Below are 19651 nucleotides of genomic sequence, written 5' to 3' on the forward strand. Positions count from 1 at the left end.
GGCCTGGTGGCTCACGCCTGTAATCCCAGCACTTTGGGAGGCCGAGGCGGGCAGATCATGAGGTCAGGAGCTCGAGACCAGCCCGGCCAACATGGTGAAACCCCATCTCTACTAAACACACAAAAATTAGCCAAGTGTGGTGGTAGGCACCTGTAATCCCAGCTACTTGGGAGGCTGAAGTACAAGAATCAAGCTGAGGCTTGAACCCAGGATGCAGAGGTTGCAGTGAACTGAGATCACACCATTGCATTCCAGCCAGACTGGGCAAGAGCGAGACTCTGTCTCAAAAAAGGAAAAAAGGGAAAACAAACAAACAAACAAACAAAAGTACAGAGATGCCTCTGATTTTTATTTATTTATGTGATTTGATTTTTGTTTTTTTTTCTTGGTGACAGGGTCTTACTCTGTCACCCAGGCAGAAGTGCAGTGGCACAATCACTGCAGCCTCAACCTCCCAGGCTCAGGTGATCTCCTGCCTCAGCCTCCCAAGTAACTGGTACCAAAGATGTGTGCCACCACTCCTGGCTATTTTTGTATTTTTTGTAGAGATAGGGTTTTGCTATATTGCCCAGGCTCGTCTCAAACTCCTGGGCTGAAGCAATCTGCCTGCCACAACCTCCCAAAGCACCGGGATTACAGGTCTCTGATTTTTGAAGCTCCATATCCGACATGCCTAAGACATGCATCTGACAAACCTGCTATCCTACAGGAGCTAGTCCCTACCTCAACACCTATGACTAAGGGAGTCCTAGAATTCTAGAGTGGGGGGCACCTGAGAATTCTTACTGACTTCAGCCTGCTGCCTATGTGGTCAAAGTCCAGAAAACAATTAAGAGTAGCCAAAAACCCAAAAAAACAGAACCAGGGAAAGAGTCACTGTCAGCTGCCATTCTTTCTCCCCAGCTAATACGGCCAATACGGCATTTATGCTAAAAGGGAACTACACATATTTTAAGTTAATGACTAAAGCAGAAAGGGGTTTTTGAAAGTAACTCTGGATGAAAATAACCAATATCTGAAAAAAATTATATTGGAAAGTCACAGAAAAAGGCATTACTTTCAGCTTTCCCAGCCAAAGCCCACTGAAAAACGGCCTCAGCTATTTTCGCCACTGATTTTTCAGAGCTTTAAAGCAAATCTACAGTCCCTCAGCAAAATGGGAACAGAAACCTCTGCCCTCTTTGCTATCAGACAAGGGCTACCTGGAAAGCTAATTATGACATGCCTGAATTTCCTAAACGAAGTTACTGTAAGTTTTCTGTAGGGCCTACAAAGATAAGATGGATTTATTTCAAATTATTTGGATTAAAACTGCCTGCGTCATTTTCACCAAGTAAGTCATTACATTATTTCTGAGGGGTTTCCACATCAATGGAACATGCCAATCACTTCCTATTTTCAACGGCTAGAAAACATCAGCCACCATCCAGTGTTTTTCTCATATTGAAAACAGCAAAATCTGCCCGTCAACCAGAAAAACATTGGCAGCAACAACAAAAATATTTACATACTTCCCCTAAAATAATAATCGTGTTTTCATACGCTTTTTAAATTTTTAGAGTTCCATCTCCCCAACCCATAACATCAGAACCACTTCCCCAGAAGATTTACTTGTTTAACTACCTATCAAACTCATCTGCCTAGATGAAACGAATGAAAACGTTGAAATTCATGCCATTAATGTTCACCCTTCCTTGTCATTCTTCATGGATATTCAGTGAAAGAACAGCAGTATTGTAGGCTTAACACTGATTCTAAGAGAAAAATCACAGTAATTTTCAGAACAGCTTAACATGAGAAATCGAGAAAGCAAAAAGCAACAGGACTCAAGAGTCTCTTCAGATAAACTAGCCTTACCTATGGTCAAGGCTCAAGTATCAATGAAGGGAAAGGCTTCCTTGGCCAGCAAATAAATCACTTTCTGTGTACATACTACTGACACAGAAGTTTTTATTCAGCAACTACAATAAATTATTCTAGTAGTTCAAACTAATTCTATTTACCCAACTGCAAATAAAATTATTTTTTCCTTTGGGTAGGTAACGTTGCAAGGCACGATTCCCATGCTAAAGGTGGAAATTGGATAGCAAACGCTAATGGCATTTCACAGCACTATTAAATGTTTGCGCACTTAATGTGTATTATCTGGGTTCACAGATAATTCACAGTAAGATTTTTCATGAATGTCCACAAAACACAAAGGAGACTATTTTTCACTCTGTTCCAGTGAAGATAAATAAGCCATAATGAGAAATAATTGAGTACTTTCTCCAGAAAATTGCTGCAGTCCCAAAAATCCTAAAAATCATATTTGAAAAGCAAGAAGACAGTATGAGGGATTCAGAATCAAAATTATACTTGTTACAACTGGTGGAAATGATACTAAATGACAAATACACAGGGGACAAAGGATGAAATGAACTGGAAGTGGGTTTTTCACCTCCCGCCGGCAGATCATTTAAAAGGATACACTCCCATGGCTGTAGCATTCGGAGGTTTTACTTTGATCTCAAGACATGAAAAAGATGAAGTCAGCTTGGTTCATCCTCTCCTCATCCAGCTATACCCTGCAAATTAGCCCTTACCCACTTCTTCATTCAAACATCAACTGACTGTCTTAGCAACTAGAATGTTGAACAAGCACAACTGCTGGAACGTGATCAAACAAATCATCTTGTTCTCCCTCTGCCCCTTTAAAAAATCAGCAGTGGGTGGGTGGCCTTCCTCGGCTCTGGATGAAAACCTTGGCAGGTGCCAGGACCTTTCTGTTCACTCTTAGGTAACTAACAGTCACTTAAAGTCATAAAATATTCCTTTTTTTTTTTGGACATGAAGTCCATCTCAGTTGCCCAGGCTGGAGTGCAGTGGTGCAATCTCTGCTCACTGTAACCTCTGCCTCCCGGGTTGAAGCCATTCTCCTACCTCAGCCTTCCATGTAGCTGGGATTATGGGTGTGTGTCACCACATCCAGCTAATTTTTGTATTTTTTGTAGATACAGGTTTCACCATGTTGGCTAGGCTGGTTTCGAACTTCTGACCTCAAGTGCTCTGCCCGCCTCAGTCTCCCAAACCAATCTCTTTTAATAATCAATACTGCAAACCTAATTTAAGAGTTCCATCTCTCCTTCCAGGGATAGGCTAGTTTCGGAAAGGGGATGTATCAGGCTTCTCTCTTTACAACTGCTAGCTCCCTCAAGGTGTTGGGGATAAAGCAGGAAGAAGAAAAGGAGTAAGAGTCCTTAACAGGTCTGGTTCCATCATAAGCTGGCAATCCATTCTTTGAGCCTAGCAGATACTTATTTTAATTTTTAGAGAAAAAGTCTCTGTTACCCAGGCTTGACTGTGGTGGTGCTATGATAGCTCACTGCAGCCTTAAATTCCTGAGCTCAAGCGATCCTCCCACCACAGCCTGCAGATAAGCTGGGAATACAAGCGTACCATCATGCCTGGTTGGTATTGTAGAGATGGCATCTTGCAATGCTGTCCAGGCTGGTTGGTCTTAGACTCCTGACCTCAAGTAATTCTCCAGCTCTGACCTCCCAAAGTACTGGAATTACAGGCCCAAGCCACCGTGCCCAGCTGGCAGATGTTTAAAGTTGATTATCTCTTGTATGAACTGCTCTAGGGGGGACTTGGAGACTCTCAGCCCTGGAAACCATCTCTCCCGCAGGTCCCCTGGACCTAGCAAATGCAACCTAGTGCCAGTGGTCTCTTGCAACAACTTCCACAGCCTCTTGGAATCTGGCATCCATTTCCAGCCTCTTACTCATAGGGTTCCTCCATGCAGCCCAATGTATCAGACAGAACCAAAAAGCTATGATGCTCTTTCACATGAGGCTCACCTATCATGCAGGGACAATAAATACATAGCCTCATTTTGCTCAACAAATGCTGGCAGGGCAGGTGGATACTAACAGGGCAGCCACACATATGGTGTGGAACTGGCACCAAAGCCACAGCTGGGCCCACCTCTCGCTGCTTGAGGTTCAGGAGTCTGACCCTGGCCGTGCCCTCCAGCCCTATGCACCACCGAACTGTGCTTCAAGGAGTCCCACGACCATCCCACAGGTTTGAGATAAGATGGCAGACTGTCTAAAATATCTTAAAATCCTCTCTCTGGTCAGGTGTGGTGGCTCACCCCTGTAATCCCAGCACTTTGGGAGGCCAAAACGGGCAGCTCATGAGGTCAGGAGATTAAGACCACCCTGGCCAACATGGTGAAACCCTATCTCTACTAAAAACCCAAAAATTAGCTAGGCATGGTGGCGGGTGCCTGTAATCCCACCTAGTCAGGAGGCTGAGGCAGGAGACGCTCTTGAACCCGGGAGGTGGAGGTTGCAATGAGCTGAGATTGCGCTATTGCACTCCAGCCTGGCAACAGAGTGAGACTCCGTCTCAAAAAATAAAAATAAAAAAAATAAAATAAAATAAAAAATCCTCTCCATAATCTGACCATTTTAGAGCTGTGGAGCAGTTTTCAAAACTGCCTTGTCTGCCAACTCACACATTTATTGAATTTGGATCCCTAGTGCAAAATGCAATTTTAAAATTCCATTACACCTCGCCTCTATAACCAGAGTATCTGAAGAGGCTGAACATAGTGGTTTTATTTTTTCCAGTAATTGCTACCACTAGCTGCACTCTGGTTGTCCCCTGTCCCCCGGGGAAGTTAGCAACCTTAATTCTCAGTCCATCCCAGAACATTTTAGTTCATTTTTTTGGGTTATGAAAATAGTCCAGTATATACAGCACAAACTATTAAGTATTCTTGCCTAAAAATAAACTGAAGCTGAATCTAGTCAAGTTTCTAAATCTACCTACTAGCTTGCAGGTAATATCAGAGATAGAGAAACACATTAAATAGACATCCTTCGGAAGTAATCAGTTAAGTGGGTAAAACTTTCCATAGGACAAATAATCCTGCTTCTCCATCAAATCAACGTCAGAAAAGCAACTGTTAAAACAAAACAAAACAAAACAAAAAGCAACCTTTGAAACAACTGTGATAACTTGAATACTGACTGGGTATTCTAGGATATTAAGAAATTTTGTTAGAAGTAGTAATAGTATAATGACTTATCAAAAAAAGTTTTTATCTGTTAGAAGTATAAACAAAAGTATTGACATGTGAAACAGTAGAATGGCTTGGATTTACTTTAGAATATTCCCCTAATATTTTTCAATAAACAAAATAAAAGTTGGGGAGGGTTAGATGAAGTAAGATTGGGAAAATGTTAGTAACTGTTGAAGTTGAGTAATAGGTTCATCAAAACTCATTGTAGTATACTTTTCTAACTATTGAGAGATTTAAATAATGAAGAGCCTTCTTTTTTAAAAAAGGTCCACATTTCAATCTTATGCCCAGTTCTAAGTTCCCCTCCTTTCTGCAGAGCAGGCCAAGCAGGTGGTCTAATGGCTCAGACAGGAAGACATACGTGGGCCGAGAGACGGGGGCGGGTGCTGTCTGCTCGCCACACCCCATCCCTGTTCTCTGTGCATGCTTCTCTGATCACCGAGCCCAGAAAGGCTGGAGAGGATGTTTCCCTCAGTAGTAAGTCATCATTTTCTTTGTTGCTATCCCTACACTTTTTTTTCATTCTTTTTTTTTTCTTGAGATGGAGTCTTGCTCTATCGCCCAGGCTGGAGTGCAGTGGTGCGATCTCAGCTCAGTGCAACCTCCACCTCCTGGGTTCATGAGATTCTCCTGCCTCAGCCTCCCTAATAGCTGGAATTACAGGCACACCTCCACACCTGGCTAATTTTTATATTTTTAGTAGAGATGGGGTTTCATTATGTTGCCCAGACTGGTCTCAAAGTCCTGACCTCACGTGATCCGCTCACCTCAGCCTCTCAGAGTGCTAGGATTACAAGCTTGAGCCACTGCACCCGGCCTATTCCCCATCTTTCAAATGAACCTATCACAGTGGTGCTAAGATTGCTGTCACTTCCTCAGTGGTCACCACAGATGATATGGATGGAGACCCCTATCAAGTCTTACTGGCAGGGACCTCAGTCCCCTCCTCTGGGCACTAATGATCTCTCATTAGATCTGACCACATCATCCAGCAGACCCCCGCTGGCAGCCCCATGCTATACCACTTTGATGTGAGAGCCTTTCTACCCCACCTCCTGATGGCCCCTTCAGTCTTAACTCTGTAGGCCAGAGCCAATATTGGGCCTGCTTGTGAGTGGGGTCCTGCTAGTGTATCTCTCAGAGATCATGAATTTGAGGAGGCTGACTTGTTTCCTCTGCAGTTGGTGATACTGCCACACCTTACTGCTCTCTATCAGTACTGGGGCAGGTCGGCAAGAGCAATCAGTAGTCATCCAATAAAAAAGCACACAGCTCGCTTACGCCCCTCTTAGACACCCTGCAAATGATACGAGCAACCCTCTCGCCTCCACACCCACCTCACAAGCATGGAAACATCCAAACCCCATTAGACTCTTTACTCCCCTTTGGGAAGGAGAGAGAGGGGTAACATGTACTTATTCACAAAGAAAGAGTCCATTTTCTCCTCTATCCCAGGTCTCTTCTTATCTGTCATTAATCAAAGTCTGACCAATCAGTGCCCTTTCGTGCACCTGGAAATAGACTGAGAGTTGTAGTTGGCCTTGGAGAATTCATAATTTTGCTCTCAACACGATACTAGCTCTACTGTTGGGACTGAGGCATGTGGCAGAAGAAAATCTCAATTAGTAGCCAGGCACAGTGGCTCAGGCCTGTAATCCCAGCGCTTTGGGAGGCTAAGGCAGGAGGGCTGCTTGAGACCAGGGGTTTGAGACCAGCCTAGACAACAAAACCCAACCCCATCTCTGGAAAAAAAAAAAAAAAAAGCCGAGTATGGTGGCGCACATCTGTAGTCCTAGCTACCCAGCTACCAGGAGGCTGAAGTGAGAGGATTTCTTGAGCCTAGGAGCTCAAGGTTATAGTGATCTGTAATTGTATTACTGCACTCCAGCCTCAGTGACGGCAAGACCCTGTCTCAAAAAAAAATTAAAAATAAACAAGAAAGGAAAATTTTAATTAGCAACTCCGACTATCCTGTTGCATCTAGTAGGTATCAGGTTAGCATGCCAGACAATGAAAATATAAGGGTGGATAAGACACGCTTCCACTGGGTTTAAAATAACAAGGTATGGGTTTCGGTCCAGGCCTTGCTGCTTTCCAGCCGTCTGACTTGAGTAACAAGTTGCAGCAACTTTGCAGTTAAGACTGTGTCTTTAACTGTAAAATTAGATTGGCGGCTGAGATGCCTCCCAGGTCCCCGAGAGCACTCACAGCCAATGGCCGAGCCAAACTATTGGCATCACATCACATGAGACATTAGTCCAGCCCTCTGCCACAGTTAATTCAAAGGAAAAATAAAGAGCTGGTTGGCATGCGGGATAACTGGATCCCCCAGGTGTGGCCACACTGACTGGAGCAATGGAAAAAATTACGCCAGTGCCGCAGCCTGCTTTCACTCAGCAGATGGGCTGGAACATGTTCCAGATCAGCTCCAACCTTCATGGTCCAGGTGCAGGTGGCACCGCAGGTCGTCCCTCAAGTGTAAGGCAACACGTCGGCTATCGATGATGCCATCCTCAAATTCTATCCCCCTAGCTATTCACTACGCCACTTGCAATTCAAATACAAAATGTATCACCATTTCTAGCATTATCACTCTCAAAAGTCCAGCCCTATTATATGAGCTAGGCCAGCACAAAGTCAAGGGAGAGGACTTTAGGATGGCGCACCGGAGTGACCATTTGTCATGCTCTGGGACTTTGTGTACATCCTTTCTGTACTTAGCAGTGAGCCACCTGTGACCCTGCTGCCTGGAGGAAGAAAACATTTATTTTCCTATAGCCTCTCTTGCATGTGGAGTCAATCATCATCTGTTGACTTTAAGAGAGAAATACTAACTTTTATTTAAGCAACTGCATTTGGGGGTAGCTTAGCCTGTACTTTAATACACAAGCAAAATGATTAGATTCTGACCTGCAAGACTGCAGATCCTACCATCCCTGTATTCGCTGTGAACTTACATTTGTGTGTGTGTTAGATACTACTCAAAACTATGCTATACACCTTCCTCTAGGCCTACATCACCAAGTTTCTTAAAAAGGCACTGACTCAAGGTATCTCTATTTTCTCTCTCCTGATTCCTCAGTCTGACTCAGTCTGACTTCTGACATCCACCTCTACCACTCCACTCAAACTGTCCCTCTGATGGTCACCCCTGATTTCCATGTTGCCGAATCCCAACATTTTTGAATCTTCGTCCCATCTGATATCAAGATCACGTCGACCCTGCAAACCACCCTCTCCTTCCTTATTCTGTACTTTCTCTTGGGGGTCTTGCTACATTGACCAGGCTGGTCTCAAACTCCTAGCCTCAGGTGATCCTCCTGCCTCACATCCTTAAGTGCTGAGAATCCAGTAATGAGTCACAGCGCCCTGACTCAATCAGGAAGTTTTAACACCAAAAACATTTATGTAAAAATGAACCTGAGCCTATCCACCACAGCCAGTCCAGGGTGATAACTGTCAACCATGAAAGTGCCGTACTCAAAATCCTGTGACGGTTTCCTACATCTTTTAGGAGAAATTCCAAAATCCTTAGCACGGACTAAAAGGCCCACTTTGATCTGGCCCCAGCTCCAAATTCAGCTCACATCACTTTCCTCTGTTCCCACTCCCTCCATGTCCTCTACACTGCTGAAAGCCTCACTGGCATCTTTTCAGTTCTTTAAATGAACCAACTTCTTGGCTGAAAGGGTCTGCAGCACACGTGCTATTTCTTCTAGAAAGCTCAGGCTAATTGGTTTTCACTACGGGTCTCAGCCAACACCTCCAAAGGGGCACATTCTCTAAAACCTTTCCCCTGGTGTAAATTAAGTCAGTGTTCTAAGTCTCTTTCATAATTCATTTTACTTTTCCTTTGTAGCTCTTACAATAATATGTAATTATATATAGATGTAGATTTAAGCAGAGATAGAGATGGACACATAGGTATTTGTCTCTACCATACTGTAAGATCCTCAATCAAGGGCAGGGATTATGCCTATTTAGTTCACAGCAGTGTCCTCAGCTTCTAGATGTTCAACACTGAATAAACAAAAAGTTAAAGGATGAATACTAATAGCATATAACATGATTTTAACTGAAAAACAGTTATGGTATTTGCCTACCCTATTTTCCCATAGGAAAACCTTGATATGAATAGATAATACTACCATACGTATTGCAGTCATGGAAAAACGTGGATTGCACAGGAATTACAGAAAGTAACAGTAATACCACACTAAGTCTCCCACTGAGAACAATTACAAAAGCTGGGTGAAGAAGGAAGGGAAAGGACAGAAAGGAGGAGGAGGAAGAGAAGGAGGAATAGCTGCTGTTTGCTGTTTGCAGACTTTGGTCTTCAATCAAGGCACGCAAAACTTGAGGGGCGAAGGAAAACACCCTGAGGGGAGACCGTCCTTTGTACTGCTTGCTCTTTTCAGAGCATTCACTGATTTCTGGCCAGGCCACATTGGCCAACCAGACAGCTGCAGCCCAAAGCCTGGAGCAGTCTCACTGAGATGAAAAATGAAATCTAGGACTACCAATGCAGCCAGAACACGAGGCACAAAGATCCGAGAGGAAAGACAGCTTCAGAAAAATGAACCAAACATTCTTTCCAGCCTTTGCACTCCAAAGCTTTGAGTTGTAAAAGGACAAGAAAATAAACAGAAAGCTTCTGCTAAGAGGCTAAAAAGCTAAGCTGACTTTATGACCATGCCACTCAACTCAGGAGTTGACATTTAGGGCCTACTATGGACAGAGTCCTGGTAAATACTGCAGGCTTTCTGCTGAGGCTCTCCATGGCTTATACCTTAGAAATAAACCAAATGAAAACAGACTAACTTGAAATTTCACTCCAATTATCATAATTGTTGATTCAATCTAGATGAACATCTTTATCCTACTGCCAAAAGAAAACAACAGATCTTCCCTGGAGGAATATAACAGCATCTAGAGAGCCTAAAAATGTTCACATAGAGTATGAGGCACTTAATAAAAAATTACAAAGCATGACAGAAAACAAGATCAAATGACCAAAACCAAGATAAAAAACTGATAATACATAGACTTACTGGTAATCTAGGTATTTTATTCATCAAAATAGAATTTTACTATAACTACAATTACTACATTCAAAAAATATGTTAAAGATAGAGAATCTTACCAGATACCTAGGCTCTATAAAAAGAGGAAAACTGAAATACAATCATTGAAATTAAAAACTCAATAGATAAGTTTAAAAGGGTAGACACAGAAAAGTTTTATTGGAGTAAAACAGGTGTTAGTAGAAGAAAAGCTAATCAGAAGCACAGAGAGAAAAACAAGAATTGAAAATACGAGAAACAGCTTAAGTCACATTTAAGACATGAAGAAGTAATATACGTGTAACTATTATTCCAAAAGGAAAAGAGAACCATGAGAAAGAATCAATAGCTTCAGAGACAGCCACCAATAGTTTTCCAAAACTGGTGAAAGATATCAAGCCAGAGATCCAACAAGCCCCATGAACCACAATTAGGAGAAATATAAATAAAATATACCTAACAGCCATCACAGTAAAACTGTGAAAATCAAATATAAAATCTTAAAAGCAGCTGGGATTGGGGAGGAATAGGAGAGCAGGTAATACTGCCAGATATAAATAGCATATTCAGGCCTGACTCACAGTTTCATACTTAATTATGAAATTTTGATATCCCTTCTCACCCACTTTGCTATTAGTAAAACTAAAGATAAAGTTCAAATAACGTCTTCTTAAAGTCCCCAAATTAAAATGTTGTATTAATTTGTGGCAGAATTGTGCAACATATTAATTGTGAAATACACATTTTGTTTTGTTTTAAAAACCTGTCACTCAGGAGGCTTAGGCAGGAGAATCGCTTGAACCAGGGAGTCGGAGGTTGCAGTGAGCCGAGATCACGCCACTGCACTCCAGCCTGGCAACAGAGTGAGACTCTGTCTTTAAAAAAAAAAACAAAAAACCTGGCACTTACTGTATAAAAATACTTTAATTGAAGTCTGGGCTTCTCTAACTCCTGGAATGAACATGTAAAATACATCAGCTACTGAGTATCAATAATATATTAATACATACTCATAATTTCACTTTCTGGGGACCCAAGGCTCATAAAGCAGGGAATAAAAATGGATTATCTTGATACGGTTAGATTGGTCTCTTAACATGTAGACAGAAAGCTGCTGTTGTAGATATTTTTAAATGGTGAGCTCAGTATAACTTCAAAGGATTAACAAATTTATTTTCATTTTCTCAATTTAGAAAATTATTCATCTTCGTTAACAGGAAAAGAATTCAGATGCAAAAGCTTACAATTTTTCTTAAAGATGATCAACTACCAGCCCAGGCTCTATTTCAGCTATCTCTGTTACCCACATGAGTCCTAGAGCTGCTGGAGCAAAAAAATATATACTATATAATATCTATATACATATAGATAGATATTATATATATTAATACAAATCAGCTTGCAGATAGTAATGTCCTGTAACTTGGCCCTTTCTTAGGAGGGTCATGGCTATAACTAGGCACTGCAAGTGACTATATTCCTCCATTCATTGGGATTTTAAATACTATCCTGGTGAATGCAGCATACAAGAAGAATATGATTAAAGTTTTCACAGATAATTAAAATACACCAATAGACAAACCTTATGAGGAAAAAAAAAAAGCAGCACTTCCAATGAAAGACTACTTAGATAATATAAAACTCATAATATACATTAGCAAAACTGTATTGGGCAGGTTGAGGAATATAACTTTTATTGCCTATTTGCCCTCAAAGTCCTGATATTTTTATTTAAAGAGCCTGAGAGCCCCTAGTAAAACCAACATTTTCTGTAGTTCAGGTGTGAAGAAAATCGTCTGGCTTCAGGAGTGATACACATGACTAAGAGCTGGTCAATTGGGTAATTCAATCCACCCCATCAAAGAGATTGGTTTAGAGATAGACACATGACCCACTCAAGGCCAGTGAGAGTCAATCTTGGGATCTGCTGAAAAGACATAGAGAGACATGCTCACTCTTCAGCTTGACTTAAATTTAGAGATGCTGTAGCCTTTTTTTACCATTAACTAAAAAGGAAGCCACCATAAAGAGCAAAGCCAAGGCATCTGAGTCCCTGGATTAAGGCATCCTAGAAATCAGTAGCCCCTGTGTATGTATATAAGCCCACAGATTCTCTTATTTGCTACAGCCAGTATGAACTGGGTTTGCTATCACTTGTAGTAAAAAGAGCACCAAATAACAGGCTCACTTGGAGAAAGACAGCCATTTCAACAGGTCCCATTTTGAGGTACCTCAAATAATTTTTCAGCTGGAAGTCTCAGTAAATGGAATGGGCTAATAGCCAAATTAGACCCCGAGGGCAACCACTGACATGGACACATACACTGAAGAAAAAAGTTACTTTTCTTTTTACACTTTAAATACACACAATTTTTATTTGTCAATCATACCTTAGTAAAGCTAAGGGGAAATACGACATCTTTGTACATTGTGTATCCAAAAACATAAATCAATACTTTTTTTAAAAAAAATCCATTATTCTCTTAAATCACGTAGAAGACAAAAAGTAGAGTTCCAAGCCACTGTTAAAACAATGCTAGCTTCTATAATTGTCTGTGTATTTATCTACACTGATACTACTTTTTTCTTTATACATCTTTGACTTATTCTCTAGTATCCTTTCATTTCAGCCCTCAGAAGTCCCTTTGGATTTCTTGTAGGACAGGTCTAGTGGTAACAAACTCCCTCAGCTTATGTTTATCTGGGAATGTCTTCAGAAGAAAAAATCCTAAGCTGCATTGGATCTAATGCAAAATTATGCCCTATATATAGTATCAGATCAACTTCCAGCATTAAAAGTATAATCATTTGATCCCATTCTAACTGACACTCTCAAAATGTGTTAGGCTACCAAATCTCAGTATTTTCTACTAATAAGCAAGTATAATTCACAAGAACATAGCTGCAGAGAAGTACATACAATTTTTGTTAACATCATCAACCATTACTTACTCTGATAGCAAGCCTTGCTCAGGATTATGCTCATTTTCAGACATTCAGTTTCAGCTTAAACTCCTCATTCTTCCTGTCACTGCTACCTTGCAGCAGCCACAAAGCCTGCACATTGGGGTTAGAACCGCCAATGAAAAAATAATGATTGCTCTGCAGTAACTAAGCAACTAGAATAATATTTCAAAGGCTTCCAAAATCTGTTGGCCACCTACTCACACTCTGGGTTTGAGAGAACTCAGACCAATGAGGCTGAATACTGACAGCCATCACTCTACACACCCTGCAGCCTCTGTGGCATGTTTCTGTTGATCAGTTGAGATTGAGTAACACGTAAGTACAAACTGGGCCACACCTAATAGTCTGCTACATTTGTAGACTCAGCCCAAGTGTTTCTTAAAAATACTCCAATTAAAGGCAAAACTAAAGTGAAAAAGTAAGTAGTAAAGAGGCCATTTCTGTGATCCACCCAGCCTTGTGACTTTTGAAACATCACCTACCTCTGCTGTTTCTTCATCTGCAGAAGATAATAGTCAAACTAAACGATCATCTCCCAGAGCTAACATATGAGAAATCTTGTGATAAAAGCTTAGAATCATGTGGTCCCAGGCAATGTTATTGGTATTCTGTAATTAAGTTATGGAGCCAGTTAATATTACTCATACTGGGCCTTTGCAAGTCTTTGGTGATTTTCATATTAGAATGTCAAACTGGGCTGAAATAATTTTTGTTGACACAGTAAAGTTTATCTTGGAATCTGAAGAGAAAGTTTAGGCTAATGGTTAACCTTGGATTAATATTTACTTTACTAATGTTAGCTTTGTACCACACGGTGATATCCTATTTCCTCCAGGGTATTGTTTATGCCATTATAAAATTCTAGCTAATGCCACTAAATTCTAGACAAAAAGTATTGCTAATAAATGCAATTGACTACTCCGAAATCAAAAGTATAATCTAAATATACTTAATGATGATGAATGCAGGGATCCTCTAACTAGCTATGATTTTGTTTTCTTTCACATTGTGTCCTAGAATAACTACTGACAGCTGCAGTGCAAGGCTGATAGCAGTATAAGGTAACCTTAAAGCATCAGTTACAAGGCATCTCTTTATGATTTTTCTCCTAACGGAATTAAGGGCTTGCCATCCAGTTCAACAGCAAAGAAGATGTTCTGAAGTGAGGGATGGTGACACTGTCATGGGTACCAACCACAGACAGCAGGATAGGTCAGGGGGACCTCAAAGTGGACTTTAGAACCCAACAGACTTAAGTCTGAATTCCAGCCCTATCACTCTCTAGCTGCGTACCCCTGGACAAGTTATCTTATCTCCCTGAACCACTGGGTCTCATCTATTCCATAAAGAACTACTAAGAAGAGTTTGTGTCCTTTGTAGGGACATGGATGCAGCTGGAAACCATCATTCTTAGCAAACTATCGCAAGAACAGAAAACCAAACACCGTATGTTCTCACTCATAGGTGGGAACTGAACAATGAGATCACTTGGACTCGGGAAGGGGAACATCACACACTGGGGCCTATCATGGGGAGGGGGGAGGGGGGAGGGATTGCATTGGGAGTTATACCTGATGTAAATGACGATGTACCCTAGAACTTCAAGTATAATAATAATAATAAATAAATAAAAAAGAAGTACTTCCCAGGGTTATTAATGATAATACATGAGAGAATTAGATACGTAAAATAGATTACATGGTGCTTGGAACACTCAGAGTGCTTGGCTCACTTTTCCTTTCTTCTGGTCCACTCTCGGGCAAATCGCTTCAGAGCACTGCTAAGAGAATGCAGCCCTGCAAAGGTTCTCTCCTCCAACCACAGGTTAACTGAAAGGAGCCGCTTGCTGTTTGAGATGACACTCTTTAGTAAATCCTGGCATAACTTCTGTGACAAGGTGAATGACCACATGGGACAAAAAGAAAGAAAGACACAAACATCCTCATCAAAGTACACATGGGCCACAAAAGCACAACCTTGATTCTCTTGCCTCTGATTAAACTTACAGCTACTTGGGCATTTTCCACAAGCGATGAGACGATCATCACGGTATAGGTAGATTCCCCTGACTTCATCTCAGCCTTGGATGTTGTCGTTTGAGCTCTTCCTTGGAAAACAACCATCAGAGAAGCCTGTGGCTGTGACACACCCCTTTACTATTCCCATATTAATTCCCTGAATGGTAAGTGTAAAAACCCGCTAATCTTACTGCACTACTTCCTGCCTGGCTTCTCACAGCATGGTGCTGAGGAATGGAGATTCTATTCTAGAAGGTGTTAGGCCATGAGGTGTAAAATGAGAAGAACCTATACAAAGAATGTTTCACCAAGAAAGCTTCAATTCAACCTCCATGTCACCAAATTATCATTTGTATTGTCCAACCAGAGTTCTAGATCCCAGTAGTATCTGCCCTGAGGAGCTCAGGAAATCCCCTCAACAGTGCTGACCCTCTTTACTGCTTCTTTATATCTCAAATTAACCTGCAAGTCCAGATGTGCAATGGAACCATGCCAATGCCCAGGCTGGGAACAGGAGGCAGAGTCCCCAGGAGGCTAAGGACCTCAGATTCCCTACATCACTTCAGTTTTCTTTCAACACAAAACCAATTCCCTCTAGGAAACATGCTTCACAACAAAAAGAGTTTTAAAATGGGACTGGGCATGGTGGTTCATGCCTGTAATCCCAGCACCTTGGGAGGCCAAAGTGGGCAGATCACATGAGGTCAGGAGTTTGACACCAGACTGGCCAACATAGCAAAACCCCGTCTCTACTGAAAACACAAAAATTATCTGGACATGGTGTTGAGTGTAATCCCAGCTACTTGGGAGGCTGAAGCAGAAGAGTCGCTTGAACCTGTGAGGGGGGAGGTTGCAGTGAGCCAAGATCGTGCCACTGCACTCCAGCCTGGGCAACAGAGCAAGACTCCATCTCAGAAAACATTAACAAAAATACAGAGTTGTAAAATGGAGACATACACTGTAGCCTTATAGAAAGAAGGAAGAAGAAGGAGGAAGAAGGAGGAAGGAGGAGGAAGAAGTAGGAAGAAGAAGAAGAAGGAGGAGGAGGAGGAGGAGAAGAAGAAGGAGAAGAAGAACTTAGACAACTCTTCCTAATGTAGTGATTCTCAACCTCTACAACATGTAAGATTCCCTGGGACACTTTTCAGAATCGCAGGTAACTGGCACCTCCCCATACACACAGAATCAGAAACTCTGGGGATGGGCTTGAACATCTGTAGAATGTTTTAAAGCTACAAGTCAAAGGGTGAGAAACACTGGCTTAGTCTACAACTGGTAATGAGGTATAAGTCAGACTTGGAATCAGGTTTTCCCCAAATGCAGCACTCCTCAAAGGCTACTGGGTGGGACACTGTACCTAAGAAGGTTGACAAATATCCAGCTGCAAATGGATTCTGTGGAGAAGAAAATTGGGAACCCGGAGGTTAAACAAAACATGTCTTTACTTTAGAACTCCCAGAACCTTCCTAGGCTAAGGTACGTTGTACGCTACGAGAGAGGAATCCATTATACAGTATTTTCCCAAACTTATTTGATCACAAAATTCTTCTTTGAAAAATATCTCACAACTCTAGTAGTCTCCAGGAAACACTCCAGGAAACGCTGGTCTCATGTGCTTGTGCTTCAATAATGATTTCAAGAGATTTCCTGGAAGGTCAGTACGGTGCAAACATTCATTTAAAAATGTGTTTGAGTTATTGGCCTTAGGGCTTTGCTGACTGCACACTGCTGTACAGTCAGGGCTGCGGGACCGAAAACAGCAATCACTGCAAACTAACTCCATTCGCAGACACATTACCATCCCCTGGGATGCTTTTCAAAATTGCAGGTAACTGGCACCACCCGAGACACACGGAATCAGAAACTCTGGGGATGGGCTTGGGCATCTGTAGTTTTTTTAAAGCTCTAAATCAAAGGCTAAGAAACACTGGCTTAGTCTATGACCGGCAGTGAGGTGTAAATCAAACTTGGAATCAAATTTTCCCCAAATGTAGCACTTCTAAAAAGCTACTGGGTGGGGCCATTGTTCCTAAGTTGAGAAATGTCATGGGTGGTAAGGGCACTGTGTCCCATCCTCCCCCACCTCGAATGGGGCTCCAAACAGCTCAATCCTTTTCTAACTTGGTCCGAATATAAACAAACCTAAGTCATCACCAATAACTATCAAGTTGTGAATGAATATGGAACTGTGCACACATCACTGAATTTCCCGGAATAATATTACCAGACCTTTTCATGTTCTTAGCAATACCACAAACCTGTAAGTACCTTATTACATATAGATGCCCTCTATGATATTATTCTACTATTAACAGCTAGTGGCAAGGGCATAAATACTCCTGCATTACAAGAGAAACCAGTACTCTCCAACCTAGGGCGCCTGGAATGCCACAGTTATCAAAGGGGAAGGCTTTCTTCTCATTGTTTCTCCTTTGGGGAGTCAGAATTTTAAACTCTCAACAGAAGTAATAAACTTCCAGCTATGATGGGTTTCATATTTGTGATACCTTTGTGATCAGCATTACAAATATACAACAACAGGCCAGGCATGGTGGCTCATGCCTGTAATCCCAGCGCTTTGGGAAGCCAGGGTGGGCGGATCACTTGAGCTCAGGAGTTGGAGACCTGTCTGGGCAACATGGCGAAATCCCGTCTCAACAAAAAATACGTAAGTTAGTTGGGGGCAGTGACTCATGCCTACAGTCCCAGCTACTTGGGAGGTTGAGGCAGGAGAATTGCTTCAGTCTGGGGTGGGCAGGTAGTTTTCAGTAAGCAGAAATCACACCATTACACTCCAGCCTGGGTGACAAGAGTGAAACTCTGTCCCCCCATCCCCCCCCAAAAAAGATACATATATATACACACACACACACACACACACATATACATATATATGCATATATACACACCAATGAAAAATGCCATAGGCAAGGTATTCAATTGACAAAGTTATTAGTATCCTATTAATACTCCTAATTTCATATTCTAGCCAGTGAGAAGAACTCATTACAAATATGATTTTTTTCTGTAGAGTGTTATTTGATTCCAAGTAACTTATGAAATAAGTTCATCTAAGCAAACTCAGAAAGAATTCAGTGATTTATATCCTACACAAATACTCATTTCCTAAATGTAAACATCGCTCGTGAGCATTGCCCATAAATTACAGTGTGCCCATGCACTCAGTGGACAAATTTACTGAGGTCCTCTTATGCACCAGGCAGTAGTATTTCAGGAGTTGGAAATACAGCAGTGAACAAGAGATAAGAACCCCTGCCTTCATGAAGCTTTCATTCTAGATCTAGGAATCCAAATAAATGTCAAATCAATTGGATGTTTATCATTTCCATTTTCTTGCAAGGTTGGTACTGAAAGAAATTATTTCAGCTGCTCTGTGCATGACATGAGTTCAAGACAGAAGACAGGGGTGCCAGGAGGCAGAGGAAGCAGATCCCAGCTGTACTTCTATATACTACCTTAGCTCATCTTTTTATGTCTGAGTCTCAGTTTCTTCATTTGTTCGTTAAGTGCTGGATTGGAGCCTGATGCATTACCCAATGTATAGTAGCTGAGGGGTGTTTGAAAATGTGTGGGGGTGAGGAAGCCTTCTGGTTGACACAATCACTGAGTGGGCCCAGGAATTATGACTGTCCTTTATGTCACAGGACAAGCCTATACTGGGGTCACGGAGCTCTTGAGAGCCAAGATCAGCTGACTCGGTTCACAGTCCTTTCCCAGATGCCACGCTATTCCATTCTTTCTAGGATTGTCTAGGGTGTTATGATCCCTGATTTCCGTTCATCTGCAATAGGTTGGGTAAAGCAGCAGAGGTTTCTTTGAGGGGAAAACCATCTGCCAACATCCTCTCCTCTGAAAACCTCAGACTAGGTAAAATAGGCAGTTTCTAGTTATCATTCTAAAGCTACTTAAATTTTCCAAATGTCCCCCAATTCCTTTTAGGAAAGTTTTTGTTTGTTTTTGAGATGGAGACTTGCTCTGTCACCCAGGTTGGGGTGCACTGGCATGATCTTAGCTCACGGCAACCTCCGTCTCCCAGGTTCAAGCAATTATCCTGCCTCAGCTTCCTGAGTAGCTGGTACTACAGGCATGCACCACCACACCTGGCTAATTTTTGTATTTTCAGTAAAGACAGAGTTTAATCATGTTGGCCAAGAATGTATTGATCTCTCTCTTTGTCTCTCTCAACACTGTCATTTTTCTCTTTAGAGTTATTCAACCCATAATCTGCCATTAAGACACATATTTGGGTGGCTGCGGGCGAAAGGACTGCAAAACATCCCCAGAAAGATTCTTTTACCTAAATTGATGATTAGTAAACTGTGCACTGAGGTACCCCGAGGCATCAAAGGGAATTCACAGAGGCACCTTGGGATATTTTAATTTTGTAGCATAATGTAGTAATAGTACACATCTATTAGACATGATAAAATCAACATTAGATTAAGCAACATTCCTTTTGGCGACATCATATCTTTGCACAACCTCCCTTTTAGTGGTTTCTGTAATGA

At 41.7% G+C, this 19651-nt stretch overlaps 1 protein-coding gene across 1 annotated transcript in view; it reads right to left on the reverse strand.

Annotated features, from left to right (window-relative positions):
* CSGALNACT1 (chondroitin sulfate N-acetylgalactosaminyltransferase 1) overlaps positions 1-19651 on the reverse strand; it is a 296216-nt gene that overhangs the window by 173384 nt on the left and 103181 nt on the right. Inside the window, exon 3 of the mRNA XM_011979620.1 lies at positions 14837-14988. The gene's annotated coding sequence lies outside the window, so the exon portion shown is untranslated. The remainder of the gene's footprint in view (positions 1-14836; positions 14989-19651) is intronic.

This window comes from Mandrillus leucophaeus, unplaced genomic scaffold, assembly GCF_000951045.1.
Source record: "Mandrillus leucophaeus isolate KB7577 unplaced genomic scaffold, Mleu.le_1.0 Scaffold204, whole genome shotgun sequence".
NCBI classification, from domain to species: Eukaryota; Metazoa; Chordata; class Mammalia; order Primates; family Cercopithecidae; genus Mandrillus; species Mandrillus leucophaeus.